Here is a 12,641-nt window from a genome sequence, read left to right as displayed (position 1 = left end):
AAGGTAAACTGTCTTAACATCCATTTGATGAACGAGAAGACCATGTGAGGCAGCCAGGGATAGTAGTACTCGAATGGAAGTCAGTCTAGCAACAGGTGAATAAGTGTCAAAGAAATCTTCGCCTTCTTTTTGAGTATAACCCTTAGCTACAAGCCTTGCTTTGTACTTTTCAATATTACCACAATCACTTGGATAAGTTTGGCTACCATGCCAACCGTATCCAGTGCGCGGGACTCAGAATGCTACCGGACGACTCAAGCCTATAAGTCAGGTCAATCCCTTGCTTTTTACTGGATCTAGGCAATGGGAGGGTTAGAAAATAAAATGGGAATGCACTACTAGAACTATCAAATTAATTAGCGAACCAATTGATCATGATAGACAGGGGCTACCACCCATGGGTGCGCTTTTCGCGCAGACCATGAAAAGAATTACTCAAATGCATACTTGAGTGGGACAAAATGATGAGGATATCACTCCATTGTATACGATCAAGTTTCCTTCAAGTGCAATGCAAGATCCTCTCACAAGAGCGCGAGCACGATAAATAAATCAACAGGTGAGCTTGTTCCTAAGTTTTAATACATATACTTGTAAGGATGATATGCTACCTAATGATATTATTGATTATATTATACTTAAGAACCTTGGAGAGAGCCATGAAGTACTTGGGAACCAGCAAGGGTGCGGAGAGGGACAAGGAGGGCGTCCAAGTCAAGTTGGAGGCCCAATCCAATTCGAGTTCGAGTCTGCCTCGGCCTGCAGGACCTTTTGATGCTAAGCAAGATGCCCAGGAGGCATACAGACTTTGTTTTGGACGCTCCAGATATGCCTGGAAAGATAATTTCATAACCTTTCCAATGGAACCAGTTTGAGGCCTTTTGGACTTCGGAGTCAACAGAAATTTGTGTCGCAATTTGACAAATAGAATCTGTCCAGGGTGCGTCACCTAAACGGGTTGATTGGCCCATGTATCGTGTTGGAGTCCTTTAAGGATGCATCTCTAGGGTTAGCCATTCCCAAAACTCTATTTATACTTAGCCTCCACTATGAGATAGGGTTGGGTTTTGCTTAGATCAAACCTGTCTTCAAACGGTGTCGCTGTTCATCGGTTTGTGAGACCCCAACTCGTAATAAAGTCAGTTTTGATTGCATCTCCTGTTCTTGATCGTGTTCTTGATTGCCCTTGCAGGGATAAACCTTCATGGTGAGGTTATTCGAGTGACACGGGTGATGACCAACGGAGCAGTGGTGTAGTGATTGGGAGGAACCGTTCGCTCGAAGCCTTGGATCATCAACGTCGAGATCTCCACTCAATCAAGTTTATCTTACCTCTCGGAAGACCGGAACTCAACATCCTATCAAGTGGCATCAGTTATCCAGTTGCCCGTGAGGTATACTCGTGTGCCCTTTAGATTCGTTTTGTTTCAGTCCTATAGTCCACAAAAAAGCCACAAAATTTTTTACTTTCCCCGACCTACAACCATTGCTCGGCCTTTTGCACAATTTGGTTTCGGATTTCGCAGTTCTGAGTTTGTGTCCTAGGTTGAGTTGGTTACTGGTTTAGATTTGGATTGACTTAGTTTTGTTTCTTCCATCTACTGCCATATATACAAAACCAATCTACAAAAAGTTCCATCCACCGATCCATATCCTTTCAATTTTCGCCACCACCAACACCTATTTCGGACGGTTCTCCATAAAACGGGCATAACTTTTCACTCGGAACTCCGATTGAGGTGAATTTTTTTCCTGGAAAGCTCTCAAAAAATTGCACATACGATAAAAACCGCTTCGCCATTTGCGATGATTTCAAAAAAATTAAAAAAAAATTAGGAAGACCCTTGATTCGGGCTGTGAAGTTTCAGCGTCAGTTTTTTCCAACACTTCTGAATTTATACTGATCACATCCTTCATCGGTTCAGGCTGATACTTTGTGGTGTTCCTATTCTTGTGCTCCTGAGTGAGAAAAAAATATAAAAAAGAAGAAAGAAAAACAAAATACATTGTGATTCCTACTAGTGCTATAAGACGAAACATGAGGGTTCCTGGTGCTGTTTTCTATGTGTGCATGTGCTGCTGGATACTTGCTGAATCATATTTGTTGTTCATCATCTCTATCCTTGTTCCTTGCTTGTTGCCACAACTGTCTAATACATTTTTAGGCTAGCAACTTGTGTGCCACATACATATACTGCATTTGTGCCTTCCCAAGCTCCACCTTTTCTCGAGCAGAACAGTTAAACCTTTGCAATCACACTCATTCGCTACTGGTTATCATACCGGCCACCGTTTGCCACCTACAGTGCTGGTAAGAAACTTGTAAGAGCGGGGTAAGACGCATCATACTGCTTATTTTCCATTTCAGAGAATGTAGTCATAGGGATCCCATCCTTTTTTCCTTCGTCTCTGTATTGTACTAACAATGACAAAATTGAAGTCTACAAACCAGCGCTCTACCTCTACGCCTCCGGAATTTAATGAGTGCGTGTTCCATTTGGAACTACGGGAAACGATGCGGGCGATGACCGACGCATTCAACAAATACCAAACCACTACAACAGACACCTTTCAGAGGATCCATACAAGTGTTGCTGGTCTTCGCAATTGGATGGACGAACTAGAGGCTCATCTTCCCCAACCAGCACCACCTCCCATCGCCCATGATGCCGACAACCATGCTCACAACGACATAGAGGACAAGTTTGACGATGACGAGGTCGATGCACAGAACCACCATCGCCTTCTATGTAATCGTCAAGGTATGGGAGGTAATGGTCGACGTCGTCCTCATGCCCCTGTCCAAGATAATGATCCAGATGCTAAGATTAAGTTTTCTATTCCATGTGCAGCGAGATAGTCCTAGCAAACAGGCGATCATTGCTACTGCCGATGGTGGGTATGTTAGTGCTTCTGATATTGAAGATGAAACTGTTATTGCAGCTAACATTTCAGGTGACGATGACGGTGCTGAGGAGGTTCTTGGTCCATCTGCGACCAACACCTATAAGACTTTGATTGTGCAGCGAGCTTTGAGTGCCACGGTTGGAGAGGACGACAACCGCCAACTTCACAACCTTTTCAACATGTTTCTCATCGTCAAGGATTGCCGTGTGCATACTATAATTGATGGTGGTAGCTGCAACAATTTGGTAAATGCTGAGGTGGTCGAGAAGCTTGGCTTGACCACGTGGGCACATCCCCATCCTTATCACATTCAATGGTTTAACAACAATGGTAAGGTAAAGGTAACACAAACAGCAAGGATACACTTTTCCATTGGATCTTACCATGATTTTGCTGATTTTGATGTGGTGCATATGGATGCTTGCTCTCTTTTGTTGGGACGTCCTTGGGAGTTTGACACTGATGTTAATAGTGTTATCCTGAACGCTAAATGGTTAATAGTCGGTCACCTGCCATTTAGTCTATTATTCGGGCAAAACGGGTGTTTAAACAAGCAAAACGTCCATTTAAACGGTCAAAACAACCGATTAAATAGAAATGGTGTATCACTGTATAGCATTTAAATGGTGTGTAAATGGGCTAAACGACCATTGAGGTGAACAGAGGATGCTATTCACCATAGTAGATCTAATAAGTATACTATCATGCATAAGGGCAAGAAAATTTTGTTGCTTCCAATGACTCCAACTGAAATTGTACAATTTGAGCAAGAGAAAAGGAATAATGCTAAGCAATAGTATGTTTTGAATCTTAAAAAGTAGCAACCTATCAAGTTACAAAATCCTGTTTTGCTTGCATCTAAATCTGATCTTGATGAGTTATGTGCATCTCATGGAACTTGCTATGCTTTTATATGCAAACATGCTTTATATTCCATTGAGGATGTGTCCATTGCTTTGCCACCTGCTGTTGCTAACCTTTAGCAGGAGTATATGAATGTGTTTCCATCAGAGATACCCCCGGATTACCACCTGTGCGAGGCATTAAGCACAAGATTGATTTGATTCTAGGGGCGAGCTTGCCAATCTGAGCCTACAGGACCAACCATGACAAGACTAAGGAAATTCAGTGACAAGTCCAAGACCTTCTGGACCGTGGGTACATTCATGAGAGCCTTAGTCCTTGTTCTGTTCCTGTTCTTTTGGTTCCTAAAAAAGATGGCACTTGGCGCATGTGTGTTGATTGTAGAGCCATCAATAACATTACCATTCGATATCGCTATCCTATTCCTAGATTGGATGACATGCTTGATGAGTTGAGTGGTTTTGTTATTTTCTCCAAGATTGATTTGCGTAGTGGCTATCATCAGATTCGAATGGCTTTAGGTGATGAATGGAAAACTACCTTTAAAACTAAGTTCGGTCGTTATGGATGGTTAGTTATGCCTTTTAGTTTAACTAATGCGCCTAGCACTTTCATGAGATAGATGAACGTGGTTTTGAGTGCTTTCATTGGCTTTTTGTGGTAGTTTATTTTGATGATATCCTTGTTTACAGCAAGTCATATGATGAACATCTTGAACATTTGCGTGCAGTTTTTAATATCTTGAATGATGCGCGTTTATTCGGTAACCTTGAGAAGTGCACCTTTTGCACCGATCGTGTCTTTTTCTTGGTTATTTTGTTACATCGCAGGGCATTGAGGTGGATGAGGCAAAGATTGTTGCCATCACAAGCTGGCCATTCCGATTTTGGTCATGCAGGTTCGGAGTTTTCTTGGTCTTGCAGGTTTTTGTCGGCGTTTTGTGCGGGATTTTAGCACCATTGCAGCACCTCTCCACAAGTTGACAAAGAATGGAGTGCCGTTTCTATGGGGACCAGCACAACAACAAGCTTTTGATGCTCTTAAGACGAAGCTCACACAAGCACCATTGCTGCAACTTCTTGATTTTGAGAAGACCTTCGAGCCTGAGTGTGATGCGAGCAGCATTGGTACTGGAGGAGTGCTCATTCAAGGAGGTAAACCTGTTCCTTTCTTTAGTGAAAAATTGCATGGTCCTTCGCTGAATTACTCTACATATGACAAAGAACTTTATGCCTTAGTGCGAGTCTTACAAACTTGGCAACATGACCTATGGTCTAAAGAATTTGTCATACATTCGGATCATGAATCTTTTAAGTATCTAAAAGGACAAGCTAATCTGAATAAACGTCATGCTAAATGGATTGAGTTCATAGAGTCATTTCCTTACATCATTAAACATAAAAAAGGGAAAGACAATGTGATCGCCGATGCTTTATCTAGATGTTATACCGTGCTGTCCCAACTTTCTCATAAAATCTTTGGTTTGGAGACCATCAAGGGATTATATGCTACTGATTTGGACTTCAAAGATGCTTTTGAAACTTGCCGAGAGGGACGAACGTGGCAAAAAATTCCTGCTACATGAAGGCCTTCTTTACCGTGCTAACAAGTTGTGTGTTCCAGCTAGCTCCGTTCATCTTTTGCTGTTGCAGGAAGCGCACGGAGGTGGGTTGATGGGACATTTTGGTGTTAAGAAGACGGAGGATGTGCTGGCTGCTCACTTCGTTTGGCCATGGATGCGGCGTGATCTGGAGCTCTACATCTCACGTTGCACCACATGCAACAAAGCTAAGTCTCGACTTAATCCACATGGTCTTTATATGCATCTTCCTGTTCCTAATGCACCTTGGGAGGATATTTCTATGGACTTTGTTTTAGTATTGCCTAGAACAAAGAGGGGGAGGGATAGTGTCTTTGTGGTTGTTGATTGTTTCTCTAAAATGGCACATTTTATACACTGTCACAAGACTGATAATGCTCCACATGTTGCTGATTTATTCTTTAAAGAGGTTGTGTGTTTGCATGGTGTGCCCAACACAATTGTTTCTGATAGGGATGCTAAGTTTTTGAGCCACTTTTGGAGAACTTTATGGTATAAATTGGGAACAAAGTTGTTGTTTTCTACAACTTGTCATCCACAAACTGATGGACAAACGGAGGTAGTTAATCGTACCTTGTCTACTATATTGCAGGCTGTTTTGAAAGATAATTGAGGTTGTGGGAGGAGTGTTTGCCACACATTGAGTTGCTTATAATAGATCCATTCACTCTACAACCAAGTTAACTCAGTTTATGGTAGTGTATGGTTTTAATCCTCGTGCACCAATTGATTTGCTACCTTTGCCACCTTCTGAGATTGTGAACTTTGATGCTTCCCAACGATCTGAATTTATTCTTAAGTTGCATGAAACTACAAAGTTGCAAATTGAAAAGATGAATGAAAGGTATCGCATTGCTGCTGGTGAAGGTAGAAAAGAGGTAAAATTGGAACCTAGTGGTTTGGTGTGGGTTCATTTGAGAAAAGATAGGTTTCCTGATTTGAGAAAGTGTAAGCTTATGCCACGTGCTGCTGGACCTTTTAAGGTTATTGAGAATTTCAATGATAATGCCTATAAACTTGAGTTGCCTCCCGAGTTTGGGGTTAGTCCCGCATTTAACATTTCAGATTTGAAGCCATACTTGGGTGAGAAAGATGAGCTTGAGTCGAGGACGACTCCAATTCAAGAGGGGGAGGATGATGAGGACATCACTCCGTTGCATACGACCGAGTTTCCTTCAAGTGCAAGGCAAGGTCCTCTCACAAGAGCGCGAGCACGACAAATAAATCAACAGGTGAGCTCGTTCCTAAGTTTTAATACATATACTTGTAAGGATGGTATGCTACCTAATGATATTATTGATTATGTTATGCTTAAGAACCTTGGAGAGAGTCATGAAGTACTTGGAAACCAACAAGGGTGTGGAGAGGGACAAGGAGGGCGTCCAAGTTGTCCAAGTCAGGTTGGAGGCCCAATCCAATTCGAGTTCGAGTCTGCCTCAGCCTGCAAGACCTTTTGATGCTAAGAAGGATGCCCAGGATGCATACGAACTCTGTTTTGGACTCTCCCCATATTCCTTGAAAGATAATTTCATAACCTTTCCAATGGAGCCAGTTTGAGGCCTTTTGGACTTTGGAGTCAACGGGAATTTGTGTCGCAAGTTGATGGACAGAATCTGTCCAGGGTGCTATGTCACCTAAACGGGTTGATTGGCCCATGTATCGTGTTGGAGTCTTTTAGGGATGTCTCTCTAGGGTTAGCCACGCCCAAAACTCTATTTATACTCAGCTGCCGCTGAGAGATAGGGTTGGGTTTTGCTTAGATTAAATCTGTCTTCAAATAGTGTCGTCGTACGTCGGTTTGTGAGACCCCAACTCGTAATCAAGTCAGTTTTGATTGCATCTCCTGTTCTTGCTTGTGTTCTTGATTGCGCTTGTAGGGATAAGCCTTTGTGGTGAGGTCATTCATGTGACACAGATGATAACCAATAGAGCAGTGCTGTAGTGATTGTGAGGAACCGTTCGCTTAGAGCCTTGAATCATCAACGTCGAGATCTCCATTCAATCAAGTTTATCTTACCTCTCAGAAGATCGGGACTCAACATCCTATCACAAGACTCGAGCAAATACTTAGGGGAGGTGAAGATTGAAAGATGGATAGACTCTTGGAACTATCACGCTAATTGGAAAACCATCCTGATAGTCGGGGCCTACCACCCATGGGTGCGCTTTTTGAGCACACCATGGAAATCACTAGGTAAAAGCTAAGGATATTTAAAAAAAGAATCACTGTGAGATTCCAATTTTAGAGTTCCCCATAGTCTCTCTGCATAAGACGGACTAAGGGAAGAAAAGAACAGAAGCTAATGATGCAGCTCGACTATGCAGAACTCGGGGGCTTGTCGGAGGGAATACTCCACAACCCAATGTGGACTACCCACGTTACAGTAATAGGGGGTGGCCCACCAACGTCCTACCAAAGGACAAGCCCACCAGGGACTACTCGCGAAGAACACGACCCACTCAGAGAAAGGAAAGGAAGACTTGACTTACAAGACAAGGAAATAGGCATAGTTGTATCCAATTACACTCGTACTCTTTGTAAATAGATGGTAGGCTAGAGTTGGATTTGGAGTAGGACTCTGGGAAATCTTCTTGCTCCTGGACTATATGAAAGGACGAGGGCACCCAACTTGTAACAACAAAAATCATACAACACACAAGCAATACAATCATAGCTGGACGTAGGGTATTACCTCTACTCGAGGGCCTGAACTAGGGTAACCTCCAAACAAAAAACCTACTCGATGATATACATGTAGGACTACCGGACTTTCTACACCGACAACTTCTCTCTCCCTCCTTTTTAAAATCATTATATTACAATGCAACTCAGTTCTATGGACCGAATGGCTTTGATATGAAGTCCTCTTTGCAAATTTGTTAATCCATCTCTTTTAGAGGAAATGTGATATTTAGACCACTCTATTTAGGGCCTGTTGGGTTCCATTTGGATAGTTGTTAGCTCCTAGTTAAGGAACCAAGAACCTTTAGCTAATAGATCAACTTATAATCATCTAGACACAATTCATTCTAATCATCCTCAACCCAGTTAATTTATGCTAGAGTAAAATGCACCAGAGGTCCATTAACATGTAAGAGGATGTCACTTAGGTCCATCAACTTTGAAATTGCGTTTCTGGTTCCATAAACTTGTAATTTGTGTTACTTAGGTCCACAAACACTAAAAGTCCATTTCTAGGTCCATAAACTTTTAATTTGTGTCACCTAGGTCCATACCTCTCCAACTAGCCTTGATGCACTGATATTGTACCGATATGAATCTGCACGGTGCCTACATGTTGCTGGAGTTTTACCAAAAGGGTGAAATTTGAACCCCAATTTCGAATCAGGTGCATAGGGGGAGGAGAGGGGAGGGATGAATGACTTATTTTGGAGGTTATTGACATATATTAGGATTCAAAAGGGTTCTTACGGACTGCCATTGGTGAGTTTTGGAGCTTAGATATAGATATGACCTCGTAATATGGGTGGAGAGGAGGGGGTGGTGGCTTGGGAAAAGGTGGAGGAGCTCACAGAGGGAATCAACAAGTGTACCATAGAAGGGGATATTATGTCCTCTGTGGCGCCAGTTGCCGGATATGGTGGCGGCAGGTGTTGTGGTGAAAAATCTCATAATGACGTTAGACTTGGGTGAACCCATAATGGTTCTCGGTGAGGAGTTGAAAGATATTCGTGGATAGAGATATCGGGGCGACTTTTGCGGACGCATCTATAGCCACATGGCTGCTCATGGATGAAGTTTATGGTTCTAAAAATGCACTTTCAGAGTTTATGGACCTAAGTGACACAAATTACAAGTTTATGGATTCAAAAACACACTTTTAGAGTTTATGGACCTATATTTTCAAAGTTTATGGACCTAAGTGACACAAATTACAAGTTGATGGACCTAAAAATGATCTTTTGGAGTTTGTGAACTTAAATGACACACCTGTTACCACCGGTATTTGGCTAAGACGGATATGGGCTGAAATTATCTAATGGGCTAGTTTGGATCGTCCAAGGAAGAGGTGACTGCAGTCCGTGCAAAGGAGCCGATGGGCTCTATTTATCTGTAATTGCTAGAGATAGGCTAGTTTTTCCATTAGTTTAAACTAGGGTTTGTTTAGCCTAATTATCAAGTCTCGGGACTATAAATATGTACTCATTCGCTATGAATAAAATTGACGGCAAACGTTCCCCAGCAGCGGTTGTCTCCAACATTCTATCGGCGTATCGCCACCCCTAATCACATTAGGGTTTTCATTGAGGTTAGCGTCATGTTGCTCTAATGATTCTCTCGTAGTATCATTAGAGCATCATGGCTCTGGCCTTTTGCCTTGGTAGATATCGTACTGAAGCATTTTTTATGACGATATCTGCTATTTATCCTGGTTACCGTGTATGCTTCTCGATCTACTTTTGTATCTGTTCGTTCAAGCTTATAGATCGTCTTCTCATACCATTTGGAACACGTTACCTAGCCGTTGGTTACAATCCATGACGTGCGCTGCAACACGTGCATGCGACCTGCTGATAGGATAGCACGTGCCGAACACCCTACCTAATATGTCTTAGATAAGATCTATTTGTGTGGATGGATTTCTTTGGAGACCTAGGTTATGTTCATGTATGCTTAGACTGTTCTATGTTGTGCGTAGCAAGAGCCGATCTTGATGGATAGATTTACCTGTATCATGTTCTGGAGCAGGTTTATACTCTTTATAGATGCGGTTTATATTCTATTTATTTTTTCTTTATCGAATGCATCTATAATCGGCAGATGTGCCGATATGCCTGTGAACATCCCCCGATTGGCTGATTTTGTCGATGCAAGACAGTGGGGTTGACAAGTGCCGATCCGAGAGATCCGGTAGGAATTTGACATTTACTCTCATGTGACATAGGGAAAGCAGGAGACGAAAGCCACATCACTCACCCATTCCTAGCTGCAGGTCAAGCCAGGTGGCACGCCCTGAACCACCACCGCCAGTACGAGCTGCACGAGGAGAGACGAGGGTAGCAGCAGCGCGATTTCCCGGCTCGTCGACGTGTTGACTGCCGGATCTTTGTCCGATAATTTCCCGCAGCAACACGTTTCTGGCACGCCTGGTGAGACCAACGACGAACAACATCATGCCTCACCAGCCGTCTACGTCTAAGGCCAGCGAGCAAGACAACAACACCTTCCTCGCCGAGGGGAAGACTAGCGCACCGATGCTGGAAGATCTCACCCCCAAGCACAAGCAGAAGTACGACCAGGTCATGGCGGATCCCACAGAAGAATTTCTCAAGCACTTCACATGGACCCGCTCTGGAGGGATCAAGTGCGTCGGTGACCCTGAATAACCTCTTCATGGGATCAATCTTTCTGTACCTTCGGAAGAGCGCAGCCAGGCACTTCGACAGGAGATCATATACATGATCTACCATGCTCTCCTCTGGCAAACTGAGGTCATTCTGAACTCCATGGACAACATAGTGGCTCATGTTGTCAAATCTGTTCTGGCTGGTGAATATGATCAAGACATCGGCCCAATATTAAACCCTCATGTGGGGGAAAAAGATTCTATACGCATCCACTGCAGATTCAGTAGATTGATGCTCCCAAAGGGATGAAGGCTGAGTTCATCCTCTATGCACCACAAGATCAACATGACAGGACAACCTGCTATTAAGACCCACCTGCTTTCATGCCGGAGGGGTACACGTGTCAGCTCCGGTACAAGCCCCTGCGGGCAGGCGAAGAACCCTACCGTCGGCAACAGCCGGCCAAGGTGACCAGTGCCAACACCCACGTGGCTACCGATAGGGCAATCCTGTCAATCAAGAGCTACTGGCTTGGCAAAGCTAGTACGGAGTAGGGCCGGTTTCTCATAATTAGGCCGCCCAATCTCTCGGCGCAGGGGCGCCAAGCCTGCAAGATTAGTTAGCCGAGATTTTGAGGAACTAGTTCGGGATCGCCCCAAAGACGGGCGTCATCACGTACTCTAAGCCATATCCACAGGTGTACGACCAGCTACCGCCGCCGCCAAAGTTCAAGGTACCAGAGTTTTCTAAATTTAGTGGCAACGACAACACCAGTACAGTGGAGCACATCAGCCGATATACTGCTCAACTCGGCGTAGCAACCGCCGCGGAGCTGTTGTCGGTCGAAACCCACTGGCGAGAAGCGATAGGCAACACGAAGAGCCAGGAGGCTGCCGGGGTGCTGGCTGGCACCAGTCCCTCGGTCAACGGCCCAGATCCTGGCACACGCCTATTGCTTCCTGAGTCGCAGGGCGTGCCACCTGACCTATACCTAATCAGGAAGGTGAAAAAATATGTTTCAGTGATTCACCTGCATGCATAGACACGTGTAAACATTAGTCCGAGCCATGATCGGCTCCCCGGGACGACTCTTGCATCGGCTTTAAAGAGCCGATCGAGTCCCGGTGTCAGTCAGATCTATATATCCAGATGTTGATAAATGAAGCGTATAACTATAGTAACTTGCTGCAATTACGTTTAACTAATTCAACCCACGATGGTAAAAGCTTCACTACCAAATCGGAACATCCTACACGTAATTAGGCCTAACGAACGTAATAGATGGCTGAACTTTAACCAGAGTGGAGGACTAAGAAATAGCAAGAGCCGATTCCCGGATCAATCCCCACCAAGACTAAAGTAAAGCATCTACTATATCGCCGGAACGTCCAATCCGTTTGCAGGGCCTAATCTAGCAGATATTACGCCAATTCTTATGATATAAGAACAAACCATAACAGATCAGGTCTACTAAACGGAACGCAACAAGGTGTTACTCCTACATGACTAATTCCGCATGACAAGAACTAGTATAAGATCGAAAATGTGAATGTGCATGAATAACATGATATTTGCAGATGATAAGCATGTAAGCACATAACAGATCTACTAAAAACATACTACAAACACCAGGATAAATAGCATTACTCGCCATAAAAAAACGCTTCAGTACGAGTAATACCAAAGGTAAAAGTAAGAACAATGCTGCCTTGATTGTAAGAAACGATCAAGGCAGCATGGCGCTTACTTGGATGAAACCCTAGAAACAGGGGTGGCGGTGCGCCGTAGTTTGTTGTTGCTGAACGTGAATGGTTCCTCCTTTAGGAATGACCAAGGATACATATTTATAGTCCGTAGACTTGGACACGATCTAAACTAACTCATACATACCGGACTCCTAACCCAAACCGAACTAACTAAATCTAGAGATACACGGCCCATGTGGCCCAACTGCTCGCGT

The sequence above is a fragment of the Panicum virgatum genome, chromosome 1K (genome assembly GCF_016808335.1).
Source record: "Panicum virgatum strain AP13 chromosome 1K, P.virgatum_v5, whole genome shotgun sequence".
Lineage (NCBI taxonomy): Eukaryota > Viridiplantae > Streptophyta > Magnoliopsida > Poales > Poaceae > Panicum > Panicum virgatum.
The sequence above is the reverse complement of the archived record's forward strand: the minus strand, read 5'-3'. Positions refer to the sequence as shown.